The sequence below is a fragment of the Chiloscyllium plagiosum genome, chromosome 23 (assembly GCF_004010195.1).
Source record: "Chiloscyllium plagiosum isolate BGI_BamShark_2017 chromosome 23, ASM401019v2, whole genome shotgun sequence".
Classification (NCBI taxonomy): Eukaryota; Metazoa; Chordata; class Chondrichthyes; order Orectolobiformes; family Hemiscylliidae; genus Chiloscyllium; species Chiloscyllium plagiosum.
The window spans coordinates 18,378,365-18,383,970 of NC_057732.1; the positions used below are offsets into that span (position 1 = coordinate 18,378,365).

Below are 5,606 nucleotides of genomic sequence, written 5' to 3' on the forward strand. Positions count from 1 at the left end.
TTCATCCCCTCCCCCACTCACCTATTGTACTCTTTGCTACTTTCTCCCCACCCCACCCTCCCCTAGCTTATCTCTCCACCGTTAAGACTCTCTGCCTATATTCCTGATGAAGGGCTTTTGCCCGAAACGTCGATTTTACTTCTCCTCGGATGCTGCCTGAATTGCTGTGCTTTTGCAGCACCACTAATCCAGAATCTGGTTTTCAGCATCTGCAGTCATTGTTTTTACCCGGTTATATTATACAGTAGACCTCAAATGTGCATTTGCACTACTTATTTAAACTGAGCCCCATTGATTTCATTTGATGTTGAAGCAGGATCCATCCATGTATTTCTAACAATACTGATGTTGGACTGCCATCATTACCCCTCTGTGGATTTAATGTATGAACAGGGTAATGTGGATATCTCCAAGTTACAGCCCATTATTTAGTCAAAGGCTTTGCCTGTGCTCACTCCAAGAGCCATCAACCACTGAAATTCAGTTACTATGGGAATAAATCCTTTGTTTTCACTCACACATCTTTGTTTGAAATTCTATAAAATGTTGCATTTCATTCCATCACAAGTAACTGAGTTTTAATTATGGATTTGAGTTTTTTTATTATTAATTCTTGGGTTGTGGGCGTCATTAGCTAAGGCAGTATTTATTGCACATTCATCACCCTGGAGAAGGTGGTGGTGTGCTGCCTCCTTGAATTGTTGAAGTCTTAGAGGTGTGGGAATAAGTCAGAATGGTGTATGACTTGGAGGGAAATTTACATGTGATGGTGTTCCATGCACCTGCTGTTATTATCCTTTTGGTGGTAGTGATCGTGGGTTTGGAAGATGCTATCAAAAGAGCTTTGCTAAGTTACTGTGGCCACAATGCAACAGTGAAAAGAGTAAATTAGATTAGATTCCCTACAATGTGGATGTTTAAGCTTGTGAATGGGGTACCAATCAAGTGGCTGCATTGATCCAGAGGATGTGAAATTTCTCAAGAGTTGATGGAGCTGCACTCACCCAGGTGAGTGGAGTATTCCATCACATTCCTGAATTGTGATTGTAGGTGATGGACAGATACAGGGGAGAAAAGAGCTGAGTAACTCATTGCAAACTTCCTAGCCAATGACCATGCTATTGCAGCCACAGTATTTACATGGCTGTCCAATGTAGGTTCTGGTCAATGGTAATCATCAGGATGTTGACAGTGAGGGGTTTAGTGATGTAAAATGTCCTTGAATTTCAAGGGACAATAGTTAAATTCTCTCTTGATGGAAACAATCATTGACTAGTATTTAAGTGGCACGACTGTTATTTATCATTTGTTAGACCAATACAGGATGTCAGCCAATTTTTGTTACATCAGGTTATTGGTGATGATCTGAGAAATTACTTTTGTTGAACCGATCTGAGCTTGACAAATAATAATCACATTTGACATTACACCTCACTGGGGTAGTGCACTGAGATGATCCGGAGTCATCTCAAAAGTTAAAGATTTTCAAAAAGTACACATAGCTCCCTAAGTTACCTAACCTTCAGACCCAGGTTGATGAAATGCATGGAGCAGCTTTTGTAATTAATAAGAATTACTATTTGTAATAAATAATTAGACTCTATCTACAGGTAAACTATTATGGACCATTGCCATATAACTCTACTAGTTAAAACGTTGACCCCTTTATAAACAGTCCCTCTACATCGACATAGCATTTTAAACACACTGTTTTCATATGTGTACAGACAGACACATCAAAGCACAGGTGTGATATGCATGGAGAAGACTGGGAAAGCAGTTCAGTGGTCCTTCTCCATGGGGTTTGCTGAGGTGACCCTTTTTGCTTATTGGAATGCTATCTGTCGATCTTTCTTCTCCAGATACTTTCCCTTGTTTTTAGAAAGCACAGGGTGACTGGTTCACACTTTAAAGGACTTTGACATATCAACCAAATGCCACCATTTACAGAATGTGGAAAGGATAACATGGCTACCTACAGGCTTGAGATGATTGTTAGTATAGATCAAAACAGCTTCATCTCTTCCAGAGATCTGATCGTTTCTGCCAAAACATTCAGTCCTCCAAGCTACGTGGAAATCAATCACATTATTTTTGTCAGTGATAACTGGTCACGAGTCCACAGACCAATCAGCTACTCGCTGCCAGCTAAAGCTCATTCAAAAACACCCTTTGGCACCATCTCATCTACAAACTAGTCTTCCATTCTGTTTGAACAAGCAGCTGTGTAAACAGTCCTTCCAATGAGTGTCAGGTAACTAGGTTTTAAAAAGTGCAGCTATCCCTCAATAATCCTTGGTTTTTCTGTTCCTGTTTCAGTCCATAATGAAAATACAGATAAATAAAAGATATATTTTACATTGTGATGTGTTGTTAAAAAATTATTAAGTTGTATTACTAGATTTTTAAACTAAATTTGTATTTGTTTTAAAGCATATTTCAGCTTCAAATTTCATCCTAGGTGAATGTCCCAGTCTTTGCTTTGCTCTATGTTCAAATTTTAGAAAGCCAATTAATTTTCTTCTTTCATTTCCTGATTGCCTGCTGGTGGGAATTAGTTAATCTGATTGGTTGCTTGGACAGCTTAATGACATAACTTCAGCTCCACTCTCGGGATCCCTGTTAAAGAGAACTACATTCCATGATGAGCAGAGGTAGAGTTCTTGCAACTGAACTCTCTGGATCTCTTAGAAAGGCTTTCCTCAATTAGTGAGTGCCCTTGCTTTGTCCTGACCATAAAACTCAGGATATTAATTCTCAAAAGAACCCTACTTTTTCTGACATCACAGGGTGTGTGTCCATTGCACTGAAAGTTCAATATTCATTGAGCTTCTTGACAAGAAGCTCTGAACTACAAAATCAAAATTGCTGAAAATTATATTTCAAACTCAATCTTTTTTCAGTTCTTTATTCACATAGAAATTGGAATCATGCCGCCTAGATATCACAATGCTAATCTTTGGACAATAGTTCGCAGAAATAAAAGACAAAAATCAAAAATTAATGATAGATTTATAATGAACACAATCTTCCACTTGACCACTACAGAAAATAAAATATCCTGAATAGCAACCAAATTACTTTAGCTATAACAAAATAACAGTCATTGATTTAATAAATATAAATTTGATTAAAGCTGTCAGTATTTTGATTATTTTTATCGAAAATAATTTACACTGAGGTTGAGATGGTTCTCACTCCTCAAACCAGCTGTGTTCACATTCAGTGACACAATATTCCTGATATAAGCCCAATTACAGCAGGAATTCCAGCCCTAGAGCCATTAACCCAGAAACATACTTGGAAAAGCTGTGATGCTGCTGCTCCTTTAACAAGGTTATATTGAATTGGCTTTTTTGTTCAGAGAGGTCATAAAAGCAGTGATTTCAAAAAGTCTGGTTTGGATGGATTTTAGGGCCAATTTAATTCTAGCTAACAGATACACTCTCCGGAAAAAGGCTTTCAGGTTTTTAAAAGAAACACTTGTACAATGAAAGGGGAGTGGCCTGTTCTCCCAGCTCAGTTTTGCTTTGGTTCTGTTTAGTTTTGTTTTTTAGCTGTCTGGCTGTTCACTAAAAGCAGGTTAGAGACAAAAAATAACTGCAGATGCTGGAATCCAAAGTAGACAGGCAGGACGTCTGAAGAACACAGCAAGCCAGGCAGCATCAGGAGGTGGAGAAGTCGATATTTCGGGTCTAACCCTTCGTCAGTGGGTGGAAAGGGAGCTGAAGATAAAAGGGGTGGCAGGGGCAGGGTGGTGAAGTGGGGATAGGTGAAAACAGGTAGAGGGTACGACCTGGTTAGTCAATGGGAGGAATGAATCCGGTTGGTGGCAGGGAGCAGTGGAAGGGAGGGGGAGGAGCTGGAAAGGGAGTTAGGGGATAGAAAGGGAGATTATTTGAAATTAGAGAACTCAATATTGAGTCCTTTGGGCTGTTGGCTGCCCGGCAGGAGATGATTTGTTGTTCTTCCAATTTGCGGTTTGGTTCGTTTTGGCAATGGAGGAGATGAACATCTCTACATTGGGGAGACCAAACGTAAACCTAGGGACCGGTTCACGGAGCACATTGCAGCCGGGCATGTAGGGGCTGACCTGTCCTCTCAGTCACCACCAATTTTAATGCCCCCTCCCATTCCCTTTCTGACATGACCATCCTTGGCCTCCTCCATTGCCACAACAATCCAAACCGCAAATTGGAGGAACAACACCTCATCTAGCACCAGGGTAGCCTACAGCCCAAAGGAGTCAACACTGAGTTCTCCAATTTCAAAGAACCTCCCTTCGCATCCCTCAAAACCCTTCCCAGCTCCTTGCCCTCCCATTCCTCCCTGCCACCAATCAAATTCATTCCTCTCATTGACCAACCAAGTCATACCTTCTGCCTGTCTTCAGCTATCCCCACTTCACTACCCTGCCCCCTGCCACCCCCTTTATCTGCAGCTCCCTCCACACCCACCCCTGGTCCTGAAGCAAAGTTACACCCGAATTGTCAACTTCTCCACCTCCTGATGCTGCCTGCCTCACTATGTTGTTCCAGCCTCCTGCTTGTTCATTGAGAGCAAGTAGTCAGTCAGTTTGAGACTGCTGGCCCAAGAAACAGCTACATGGAAGAGCTTCCATGCTGCCATCTTTCTCTCTCGTGTAAGACCCTGTGTTTGATTTTCCCTTTTGTGTCAAGAGGTATTTATGGGGATTGTTTCAGGAATTTGGAACAGCATCATTAAATTGGGATAATCTGTTGGGTTTGCAGATAGGTTACGTTATTCAGCATTTTGTTCTCTTTTGTGTGTTTAATTCGGTAATCGTATAAATAAATTCTGCTTTGTTTAAAACCAAGTGGTTTGACCAGCAGCGTCACCCCTGGAATATCCACTCTCCACCTGCTTAAAACAACGAGCAAAGTTAGGATCTGGGATACACTCTTGAAATGTTTTGAGGGGGTGTGGCCTGGTCCATAATAAGTGTCTGTCAAGGATAGAAATGCATTCTGAGAAGATATGGTACACTGTATCAGGAAAGAGACAGCCAGCTCATTTTCAAATCTTGCTTTTGGTGGGATCTTTCAAGAAGTACCTCTTCCCCATTCAGCCTAAGGCCATTTGGTCAAAAATTGAGAACAGGAGGTGGTGTTTTCCTCATTAACCTGAGACTCGTATGTGTGCTCACTCACAAATTAGATGGGCACATTTATCTTTACCAAGATTCTCCTCATATATCTTGGAAATAATCAGGAAATGTGCCAGACAGCGTTGGAAGCCCATTTCTGCTCATATCTGTCCGGAAACAGATGAGTTAGGGATAGAAAGCCAAGACGGTAACTGCACAAATTATGGTTTGCGCCTCACAACACACTTCACATTCAACAACCAGATATACGAACAAATCAACGGAACACCCATGGGATCACCAATCTTGGGACTCATAGCAGAGGCAGTTATGCAAAGGTTAGAACAAACAGTCCTACCACAAATTCAACCCAAACTCTGGGTCAGATATGTCGATGACACGTTTGTAAACATTAAAAACACGGAAATAGAAAAAACACACCGGATCATCAACGCCACACTCACAGGAATCATCCAGCTCGGCGAACAGAACCACAACA

General features: G+C 41.2%; 1 long non-coding RNA gene across 1 annotated transcript in view; it reads right to left on the reverse strand.

The window, feature by feature from the left end:
• LOC122561667 overlaps window positions 1-5,606 on the reverse strand; it is a 105,212-nt gene that overhangs the window by 50,680 nt on the left and 48,926 nt on the right. The gene's annotated exons all lie outside the window — the stretch shown is intronic.